General features: G+C 37.6%; 1 pseudogene; it reads right to left on the bottom strand.

Annotated features, from left to right (window-relative positions):
• Positions 1-546: 546 nt before the first annotated feature.
• LOC122473671 lies at positions 547-11,673 on the bottom strand (annotated as a pseudogene).
• Between the last annotated feature and the right edge of the window lie 733 nt (positions 11,674-12,406).

The raw sequence follows: 12,406 nt of genomic DNA, 5'->3' as shown, positions 1-12,406 counted from the left end.
AATTAATAAATTACTAGCTGGTGATATTGGTGCATATTGTCTGCCTAAGTCCCTGGCATACTTTTGGTTGTAAATGTGTGAGTGAATACAAGGTAGCTATAACCACAGCCGTCTCTTTGCCTGCTAGTGTGTGCATACATGTGTATTTATATTTGCACACACAGATATATAAAATATCCTACTAAAGCTAATTCAGGAATATCTTTTTTTTTTTTTTTTTTTTTGAAACTGTTTCTTTTCCAGCAATCTCATTTCCATTTTCCGTTTAAGAGTGCGTGGAAAAAGAGGGACGCCTGGGTGGCTCAGTCGAGCGTCCAACTTTTTGGTTTTTCACTCAGGTTATGATCTCACCGTTCGGGTCCGTTGGCGAGTTCAAGCCCCGCATGGGGCTCCGTGCTGACAATGTGGGGCCTGCTTGGGATTCCCTCTCTTTCTCTCTTTCTCTCTCTCTCTCCCTCTGCCCCTCCCCCTCCCACCCCGCCCTGTGCGCTCTCTCTCTCTCTCTCTCAAAGTAAATTTAAAAACAAGAGTGTGTAGAAGAAGAGCTTAAGACCACGCAGTGGTTGTTCCTACCCATTCAGTAGCTGGAGCAGTGTCGCTGCAGTCTTGAGGGGCAGGCTGGGCGCTGCACTCCAGCAGGGAACCACGGAAGAGGCCAGAGGACACCTGCAGGCCTTCACTCTCTTCTGTGACCTCAGGTTGAGTTACAGTAAATTTGGGAGCCGGAGCAGTCCACTCACCCTGAAATTCTTCCTTGGTCATGGTCATTTCAGCAGCGGCCTGCTCTTCCTTTCCAATCCCTTCAGGATCTCTGCAGACACAGAGATCAAACGCGACCTCACACGGGCACCCACGCAAGACTGTGGCGCGCATGCGTAGAACTTCCCACAGCGGTAGCCACCCTATAAGACCCTCAGAGAGACACGGCAACGTGCACCTGGTGCGGAAGAGAGTCTGTTCTACGGAGCCATGGCGGGCGGGTTAACCTAGGAGGCCACCGTGAGCAGATGGTGCTTAGACCTGGGATCAGTAACCACAGGAAGTCGCGGCTCCCAGAACCTGCCTGGATCTGGTTAGGGAAGGTTCCAGGAGCTACGGGGCCAGCCACAGGAATGGCTCCAGTGGCAGCAACAAACTTCAGGCTCGCTGGCCAGTATTCCTGGGGGCTATGACACTGACATTGGTCAGGTTTTCAATGGCAACAATGGCACAAACCACCAGCAGAAGCATCTCTCAGGTTCTCTGCAGATTTATGAGGTAATTCCACGGCTTTTTTTTTTTTTTTCCCTTCCCATAATGTACTGCGCTGTTTAGAAGTCAAGGCTGGTGCCACATCAGTGGGTTCCTGTTGCAAGGAAATTGAGCACACCCTCCTCCTTCATTTGCAGGACATTTAGGGCTCCAGACATTGTGAAAATTTCCCTTTAAGTTATGAAGGAAACCCAGACAATGTAATAGGGATCTTCTTCTCTGCATAGCACAGAAAAACGGGAATGTCATTTTTAAAAAAGAAAAGCATTTATATAGTAAAATTAGATTGTGGTCAATTTATATGCAGTGAAAATTTTGTAGAAGAGACACGGAATTCTAGATCTGGAAGAACTCTCAGTTCTTTACAGCTAAAGGTCGCTGTTAGGGGCTGAATTGTTTTCCCTCAAAATTCATATGTTGAAGCCCTAATTTCCAGTAGCTTGAATGTGATTGTGTTTATAGAGAGAACCTTTAAAGACGTAATTAAGCTAAAATGAGGCCAATAGCATGGACCCTAACCCAATCTGACTGCTGCCCTTATAATAAGAAATTTGGACATGCAAAGAGATACCCAGGGCTTGTGTGCACAGAGGGACACCCTTGAGAGGACACAGCAAGAGGGCAGCCATCTGCAAGCCAAGGAGAGGCCATAGAAGAAGCCAGCCCTTCCAGCCTTCAGAACTGTGAGCAAATAGATTTCTGTTGTTGAAGCCACCTAGTCAGTGGTAGTTTGTTATGGCAGCCTGATAAACTAACACAGACACTCAATCTACTATTTAAATGCATGAATGGATTTAGAAATCTCTACTTTTCTAAATATTCTACCAAGAGTTTTCTATATGCAAATTTTAAATAAAATGGGGGGGGGGGAGGAGTCTATTCTTTTTTTAAAACTTCATGTTTCTCTGAATTTCCTTCCTATACATGTGCCCCTCATGCACACATGTCTGAGGTTCTCCAGCCTTGTGTGTTTGGGATCCTTTTATATGTATATATATTTTTATATGAAATTTATTGGGATCCTTTTATAAAAGACAGTTCTGAGTATATTCAAAGAATGCTATTACCATAATTCTATAGGAAAAACACAAATGTGGTTTAAGAGGAGAAGTTTTATTATGAAGTCAACTGAAAATTTAAATATCATTTTGGTTATAATTTGTCTTTAAAAAAATGAACAAAGTGCAGTGGTAGGGCCAGAGTATTTGAGACTGGAGTTAATAGCCATGAAAGGCTTTTGTGCTCCTCTGTTATTATAAACACATTGCCCTTTCTGCATGCTAATGATGACACTATCACATAGTCATTATTTAAACATAAGCTGGCAGGAGAAATAATACTAACAGAAAGAACACCTTGGCTTCAATTAAAGAAGAAAAAGTATATTCATAGTTTTTTTAAAGTTGCAAGTATTTGTGTCTACTTATGTAGGCATGCTGGTTTGTGTCTGCATATCTGTGTTAATATATTAATTAGGTGAATAAATTAAGCCATTTATGAGCTGTGTGTCCCTGGATATATTCCTTAATCTAAGCCATTTTTCCCTTATCTATAAAATGGGGTTAATATATCTTCAAAGGATGTTGTTGGGGTACTAAATAAGAAAACATGAGCAAAACTTAGTGGTGTGGCTGATACATGCAAGAGATCAATAAATTTAACTATATGCTTTTATTATCATAAAGCTCAGACAGACACTGAATTCCTCAAAGACCTTAGTTGTCTTAGGGCCAACAGTATGCCCTAAAGGGTAGACTCTTTATGGGTATTATAGGTTGAATTAAATTATTGTAGGTTGGACTGAACTAAAATAGATAGTATATTACATTTACACGATGCTTTATATTTCTGATACTTTCTAGAAGTATTCTAATAGTACAAAAAAAACCTATCGAACATTATTTTCCAGAGCAAAATAAATTACATTAAGGAATTTAACTCAGTTTGGGCTTGATTCTTATAAACCCAATGCTTTTAAACGATGTGTGGTAAGTAGTCATGTACTGTAAGCAGACATGTTTCAAAGAAAATTAAATAATTTTGTTGATATTCCAGTTTTCTTTGTTGGTCAAAATATGTTTTCCTTAGCTATTTAAAGTTGATGAGTTTGATTTGTAATCTTAAAAAGCTTCAATCTTTGTTTCTGAAAAATGGCAAAACATTTTGCTAATTTTCAAGTTTCAAGGGTCTGAAATCAGGTCAAGTCTCAAAATTGATAGTGACACGAGTCCACTCAATTTAGCAAAAGTGTGTTCTCTCTGTTCTTCTCTAAATGTTAGAGAATTCAGTATCTTTTTTTTTACATTTAAAAAACTGAAACAATAAGCCAAGGATATCAACACATCATGAGCTCATAAGGGGAAAGCCTATTTTAATTATTTTTGTCTTGCTCTTGCTGTTTACCATAACAGAGGATTTCTAGAAAGGTGTGCCATACCCACAGAATAGAGAGACTATAATGTAGTGAGGAGATCACTGGGATGGAATTCAGGAATTCAGAATCCAAGCCTAACTTCCTACTTGAAGTCACATCATCTCTGGTAAGTATTGCTAAATTTCTCTGGATCTCAGCCTTCCTTTCTGGAAAATAAGGGGTATGATATATGTGTGTCCTTCTCTAGGAGGATATGATTATGCTTTGGAAAAAAATGGAGAACACAATTTAAATATGAGAAATTTTTATCTCATATGTCATCTATGGCATTCATTTTTTTTTTGTGAAAGCAAGTTTTGAGTAAGCCAATGCCTATAGACCTTGTATACCTATAGACCTTGTATAAATTTAATAATGTAGTTCTAATATTTACTGCATACCTACTATGCACCATTTATAGCCTGGCTATCATAAACTAGAAATCTGAAAGAAATTACTGTATAATCTTTAAAATGCCACTACTAGGTAGTCATTATTATTCTGGTTTGACAGAACAAAAGCCACCAAGGGCATCAGTCCTGTATGTTTGGTCCACATGTATGGGAAAAAGTTCTCTAGTGGGACCAGGGAGCATTATTATTCCCTTTTTAAAGATGGGACTTCTGACACTCAGTAGGGTGATTTGCCTGGAGTCAAAAACAGACGGCTAGTGACAAATACAGACTCCAACACAGACAGATACTGGAAGCTCCATTTAACCTCTAGAGAAAGTGAGGCCCAGAGAGGTTAAAGAATGTGCTCTAAACTTCCCAGGTGGAAAATGGTAGAGCCAGCTTTAAACCCAGGTCTGTTTACTGAAAAGTTAATATTCTTTCCACTAAAAAATGAAACATGTTAGATAAGTGATATGTGCCTCTTCCTTTCATCTAATAAACAGCTGTAAATAAATCATTTTGTGTTTTACAGCTCTCTTGTTCACTTTTCCCCACCTCCTTGGCTACAAAGCCTCTCTCTGCTCGTCCATCTGATTTAGTTGGTCTCCAAAAGTCAAACCTGTGCTATTTTCTTTCCAGAGAGGAAAGCTTATGTAGCATTACACTTTTTTTTTTTTTGCCAGCTCTGCTTATATTGCTAACAGTTCTTAGGATTATCTTCCTTAATGATGCCAGATCTTTGATGCATTAGATTTAGGAGAACTGCTTCAGCATAAGGGTGAATTGACAAAAACTCTTTATTGTAGTTCAGATAGGAAAACTTTGTACCATTGCAAATCAAGATTTTAGCCAACCCTCTTTGTTCGCAATGTCCTATGGTGCCAATATCCTTTAGTGAACCTTCTCCCTAGGAAGTCTTCCTTCTTCAAATACCTTCTTTAGATTCACTGTTAGGTGCTTTAATACCTTGGCTACTTTATTTCTGCTCAATGTAAACTTTTTAGTTTCTCCTTTTCTAGTTAGCACCCTTGGAAACCAGATGAAAGACAGCTTCTCACTTTGCACTGATAGTTGATCAAGATAAACTGACAAACACAAAGGTTACAGAGATGATATTGTACAACCTATACTAAGGTCAGGTAACCAGAAACCCAGTAACGGGGATTAGGGTAAAAATCAGCGCAGATAATCTTCAGCTTCCAATGTTTGCCCTGAAAAGACTCAATGCTAACCTAACTATTTCCTTTGGTCTACATAAAAGAACCTTGTTCCGCTTTCAGAGTCCTTCATTGTCATGAAATCAGTCATTTGAACCAGAGTCCTTAAGGACATTTTCCATGCTGAGCGTATTCCTTTGAAAGGTATCTAATTATCCTATAGTCCTGACAGCTACCCAGCATGCCCTAGGATTTGACAAGTTATTTTCCACCTTTTGACCACACAAGAAAACTCTACAGTGTAAATACTGTAGTATCAGAAATTAACTTACTTCTTAGTCCCTAAATTCTTCTTTTTAACAGCAAAGAATCATTAACAGATGCAGTAAATCATCATAATTAGAAGGATGGGTTTTTGGAGTCACTCAGGCACAAATTAAATCCAAAATTGGTCACTTTCGAGCTCTGTGACCTTGAGTAGTCACTTAACTCCCTGTGGCTTAATTTCCTAATCTGTAAAACAGGGTAATTGTACCCATCTTTAGCTGGATTTGATCATCTTGATTCTCTTTCTCCAAATAATGGCAATGATTAGCAACACCCTATGCATAGATGGTTTACCAACCAAAAAGTAACAATTGTGTTAGGAGTATTGCGAGGATTGTTGTATAGATTACTATGAAGATTAAATAATATATGCAAAGTACTTAGCATTTGGTAAGTGCTCCATAGATAATCATGAACTGACCTCAAGCCAATTTAATATGCACAGCTTTTAGGTTCTTTGTGGTATATTATGTGGCCACCAGATCATACTGAAAGCGAATTACAAACCAAATTTTGTAACACATATAGACCACTGTATTGACAAATAGACACAACTCAGGTCATATAAAATATTCTTTAAAGTTTGATAAAGTCCTAGCTTTTTGTACAGTTAAGTGCTCTCATTAACATCTTGCATGAAATATTTACTCAAGACAAACACGTCATTAGAAATCCTCCCACACCGGTAACTGGAATCAGTCTGTTTACGGCTCAAGTCTCATGCCTCATTTCTACTGCCAAAGGCTTCAGACTTCCTTGAATTCTTATACCCTATTCCTGTCTATGCCTCTAAAGCAATTTTATCCAAACCACGTATCCTGAAGAGCTTTAATTTTACCAGTGAGCCTTTCTTACATTAATGGTGTAAGTCAGTAAGCAAACATTTTCCTGCCTATTTTGCCATATAGTATGCTATTAATGGGTGATATCCGACATTCTTATTTCTAACATATTTCCAACATCTATGAATAAGGTAAATGTGGATGGTATAGATATAGATAATAGAAGTACTGGCATTGATCTCTTCTAGAGCATGTAACTTCTAGTTAGAAAGCTAGCTGGCCAGCCCTGGACTGAAATTCTTAAATAGAATACTTACAGCACCTGGGGGATGCACTTTCAATGATATAACACACACAATATCATCCTACATATTTTAAGGCAAAGGAAAGCTATCATAGAAATAATCAGTCCAATTTAAGCATGCCTTCTTTATAAATGAAAAATAAAGTACATATTTAAAAATCAATTGTTATGACAACAATCATCTTACTTTTATCTACTGTCTCACACTGTCTCACCTAGAGTTTAGTTTTCAGAATAAGAAAGGTGGTATCTGAGGTTTGCCATGAGAGCCTCCATAACATGGAATGGCAGCTTTGAATAGAAACAGAATAAAGCAAAGGAAGGTGGGTGAGGGTGGCTGGTGTATGTGGCTAATGATGACAATGTCTGGGCTTAGTAGCCATTTTAAGGTTGAATCTCTAAATTTTGAAAGCCCTCTCTTTCCTCAAGGCCTCTGAAGCATAGGTTGAAAACTGGTCAAGATCCCCATAACCTCTACAGATAGGGTCATTGCAAACAGTTTCTAATTGAGGGAAAACACAGACAATGAGGTACATTGTGAACAAATGTCTTTTATCCAAACTTGATAAATGGTCTTTGATAAATGGTCTGATGACGCTGAGAGAGACATGAAAAATCTGCTACTTGTCTAATTAAGTTGCACATCCACTAAAAAAAAAAAAAAAAAAAAAAAAAGGAAAGGAAAAAAAAGTATCTACAATGCTTATTTCAGACTGTGGAACCCACAATAGTAAAAGTTTTCTGTTGCCTAGCCAGCTTAATGTCAAACCCATCCTTTATCACCTACCACTCCTTCAAAAAAGAAAGAAAGAAAAAAATTCCAAATATGTGAGTTTCTCCAATATTTCCTGTTTCTAGTTTTTATAGAAAGAGATAGCAAGGGGAGTTGAATTACATCTTGCCATAGAGCTTTGCAAAGTAGTATATTTATCTATTTCTCTACACTCTATTAACTGTGCCATTCAAGAGTTGTACATAAAACACTTGTCAATTAGGAAATAAGCCATGTTTGGGGCGCCTGGGTGGCTCAGTCGGTTAAGCGGCCGACTTCGGCTCAGGTCATGATCTCACAGTCCGTGAGTTCGAGCCCCGCGTCGGGCTCTGTGCTGCCAGCTCAGAGCCTGGAGCCTGTTTCAGATTCTGTGTCTCCCTCTCTCTGACCCTCCCCTGTTCATGCTCTGTCTCTCCCTATCTCAAAAATAAATAAATGTTAAAAAAAAAAATTTTTTTTTAATTTAAAAAAAAAAAAGGAAATAAGCCATGTTCAAAACTTCTCATTTAAGTGATTTGTGAAAGAACACACATTTCAAAAGAAAAATATAAAAAAAAATATTGCCACAATTGGAGCCATGAATCTCTTTTAAAATCAGATAACTGAAAATGATAGCGTCACTGCCAAAAACACAATGTAAATTAATTTTTCTTATACACATAACAGTTATGAGACACATATGAAAGTCATAACCAGGAAAATTATGCAAAAATGTACAATTAGATGATATATTTTTTAAATGTCATGGAGAAGAGGGATCTCTGGCAAAATATTTCAAGTTGGTAGGTAATATCTCATGGTATTTAAGCATCTAAAATATATATATATTCAGTAGACCCCTATATACATAGAATATGTAGAACACACGTATCATTTAAAAAATCAATTTCAACTTTTCTTCTTCTCTAGAAATCCTTCTCTGAATAATCTTTAAATCATTTGCTTATTAATAATAAATCACTCTTCAAAAAATAAATCACTTTTTTTCATATTTTTAAAGATCATTTATTTATTTCAAGAGAGAGAGAGCACGAGCAGGGGAGGGGCAGAAAGAGAGAAAGAGAAAGAATCCCAAGTAGGCTCCGCATTGTTAGCACAGACACTTGAACTCACGAGCCATGAGATCATGACCTGAGTGGAAATCAAGGGTTGGATGCTTAACTGACTGAGCCACCCAGGCGCCCTGATAATAAATCACTCTTTACTATAAACAAAAGTGGAATATTTACTCTTTGATCTTGATTCCTTAGAAGTAGTGCTTTTGGACTAGCCATAAAGTGTTTCATAAGTCAGTTCTGGAGATATGGAGTCTACCCCCTCATTCAAATTAGCCCTTTGTGGCCTCAGTTTCTTCATCTGTAGATTAACTGTGTAAACTACATTTATCAAAATTTCCTTATAGTTTTAAAAACTATGTGTTCACGGGTCGCCTGGGTGGCTCAGTCAGTTGAGTATCCGACTTCGGCTGAAGTCATGATCTCGTGGCTCATGGGTTTGAGCCTTGCGTTGGGCTCTGTGCTGACAGCTCAGAGCCTGGAGCCTGTTTCAGATTCTGTGTCTCCTTCTCTCTTTGCCCCTCCCTTGCTCGCACTTTGTCTGTCTGTCAAAAATAAATAAACATTAAAAAAAATTAAAAACAATGTGTTCATGAAATAACAGCTTCTGTAATCTCTCCGAATTAGAAAATGACAAGCAAAATGTTGATATAAATTAATTTAAATAAGTTTTCCTCTTTTATTAAAAAATAAATTTTGAGTCAAAAAAATATTTGTTAAACTTTTAGTAGCCAATATAATGACATGAAAACATTGTTAACTTTTATCAAGCCCTATTTCATATTCTCTCCCAAGAATGTTCCATCAAATGCCCACAGCTTACTTTACTCTTTTACTCATCACATTGTGACCAATATCCTTTTCCCTTTCACTGCGTGAGGACTCATGTATTACAAATTAATTTTCCCATTAATTGTAAATGTAATTAAGGTTATAAAGAATGAATGGCACTCTGCTTCAAAGAGGAAGTGTTATTTGAACCAGGATTTGAATGATGAAAAAGAGATTTCAGGCAGAAAATAGGAAAAAAGCTACTCCATGATCAAGGAATAATGTGAACACAGGAACAAAGGTGTCAGAGAAAATGTTAAGTCCAACATGGCTAGATGGACAGAAGTGGCTCATACAATAGATGAGTCTAGGGAGCTATAAATATTGTGGCCAAACTGTGAGGAACTTTGGATTTCATTCTCTAGATACTGAGAATCAACATACATTTATAGACAGTGAGGTGATATGACCAGATTGTTACAGATGCTACTGAAATGTTGGCGCTGAATTTGAAATGGACTGGAAAAAACAAAAACAAGGAGGACCATTGGTGTATCTGTTGAAATAGTTTAAGTGAAATTCTTGAGACTCTGAAGTAGGGCAGTAGATAACAGAAATAGATAATATGTTTTAAAGAAAATTATTAATCATTTGGAGGTATTCAAAAATATTTGTTAAATTGATTAATGAATAGTACACATGAATAAATGATATGAGTTATCTCCATAAAATTTAACAATTTTAAATATGTCAGGAAAATCCTTCTCTAGGATCCATTGGATTTCTTTTCTCTCATATTCGTAACAGAATGTTTGAATAAGTTTATAACTTTAGAATTTCTTGGGGCACCTGGATGGCTCAGTCAGTTAAGCGTCAGACTCTTGATTTCAGCTCGGGTCATGATCTCATGGTTTGTGGGTTCAAGCCCCGTGCCAGGCTCTGTGCTGACAACATGGAGCCTGCTTGGGATTCTCTCTCTTCCTCTCTCTCCCTCCCCTGCTCATGTTCTCTCTCTTTCAAAATAAATAAATAAACTTAAAAATATTTCTTGATAATCTCAATTTTTCTTTGAATCATATGGTTAATAGCTTCTTGATTACTTGATAAATGTAGAGAATAATGATCTATCTTTATTATAATTATCTCCATGGAACACTAATTCTTTTATTTTGTCAATTTCAAACTCCATTTGATATATGATCAATTTTTATTGACAACATTAAACAGGACATTCTGAGTTAATATTATAAACATTTCTAGAATTTCACAAGAGTTTAAACAATTTTTTTTATGTTTCATTCATTTTGTGTGTGTGAGAGAGAGAGAGAGAAGAGAATGGATGAGGGAGTGGCAGAGAGAGAGGGAGACACAGAATACAAAGCAGGCTCCAGGCTCTGAGCCATCAGCACAGAGCCTGATGCCGGGTGGGAACTGCAAGATCATGACCTGAGCTGAAGTGGGACATTTAACCTACTGAGCCACCCAGGTGTCCCAAGAGTTTAAACATTTTTTTTAAACATCCCTCTGATTTGGTATTACCCAGGCTCAACTCTTTTCAGGAATGTAATTATTTACTGTTAATTTTTAAATTGGACTTATGATTCATTTTTAGGCACAGTGTAAAGGGAAAAAACCCAACTACCAATAATTTAAGTATTTAGTATCTTTGGCAATATTTGCTAATCTTTGTTCTATAACCAAGAAAAACAATGAACTAAACAAATGGGTTTGATGATATTCCCTGAATACTAAAAAATAGGGTTACTCAAAGAATATTCCATTAACTGATGCTTTTCATCATTTTTAGGGCTGGTAAAAATCATACACCTAGAAGGATAAAGGAGGATTTACATTTTTGTAGCTTGGCAACTCCACAGGAAAGAGTTGATCTTTCCAATTAACTTTAGCAGCTAAGTCTCACAGTGGATTTTGATTGGTCCACCTGAGGCGATGTATCCCTACCTCACCAATCTGGGGATTGGACAGGCCTGGGTCATAAACTCACCCCTACAGTGGGGTTGCAGATGAGGGAAACAGAGACTTGTGAATTACAATCCATCCTGAAAGACATGGAATCCATGTGAATTCTACAAAAGAAAGTAGGGTGCTGCTAGCAGAAGAGGAATAGCAAGGTGTGCTGGGCAGATAAAACATGCTTACCATAGTCCACATGCCTGGATTAGATCAATGCTTTTTCTACTTACTGATTGAGGGACCTTTTAAGCAACTACTCTATCTTGTTGTCCTCAGTTTCCTTATTTATCAAATCGAAAAATTATCTCCCTTACATGATTGTTGTAGGAAGTTAGTGACATAGTATAAGCTAAGAGCCTGGCACAGTCCCTGCCTCAAGCCTGGCATCAGCAACTTAATTAGAACAGAGATTCACTATGTTCTGCTCACTATACTTGACACTGAAGATAAAAAAATGAGTGAGGACAGTCATAGTCGGTGACTTTAATCAAATAATCATACAGACAAATGTTAAACTGCAGCTACTTTGTAAGTGCTACAGAAGAGAAGGAATTCACACTTGAGTTTATAATAAAAGCAGAGCTGACTAAATCAGAAGTTAAGGAAAGCCTGCCTAAGGAAGAGAATATAGAGGATATTGAATTGAGATCTAATGAGAATGAAAAGTTATTTAGGCAAAGAGGAAAGGGTTGAGCAAAGCGATGCAAGTGGAGTCTAAAGGAAGGAGATATGCAGAGGCTCTGAAAGGGTAAGGAACTATGAGGAACAGAGAGAAGGCCCTTGCCTCTGGAGCAGGGGAGCACAAAATGAATGGACTTTGGAGAGGTAGCAAGGGGCCAAACCCTGGAAGCCATGAAGTCTTTGCTAAGGTATGTACTGCTTTATCCCAAGAGCAATGGAAAGTCACCAAAGAGTTTTCAGCAGAGGAAGTTGCATGATCAAAGAACAATTCTAATCCTTCTCCATTTCCACCTCCCCCGAAGATGGGAATGGATGGCAACCCTCTGGTCCAGCCTGGTCAAACAAAGAGATTTTAGTTTGGGGTGCCATTTTTGTAAAGAAAGGTACTGAAAATAACATGTGTGTCTAACACAGGGCAGTCACAAAATGGTGAGTGAACAAGAGATGTTTTACATGCATGAGACAAGATTTACAAGACTTACTTGCTAAATGAAAGTTGTTTCTTAACAACAAGTGTTAAGCTC

The sequence above is a fragment of the Prionailurus bengalensis genome, chromosome B4 (genome assembly GCF_016509475.1).
Source record: "Prionailurus bengalensis isolate Pbe53 chromosome B4, Fcat_Pben_1.1_paternal_pri, whole genome shotgun sequence".
Lineage (NCBI taxonomy): Eukaryota > Metazoa > Chordata > Mammalia > Carnivora > Felidae > Prionailurus > Prionailurus bengalensis.
Note: the sequence above shows the minus strand (reverse complement) of the source record. Positions and strands in the feature narration are given on the sequence as shown.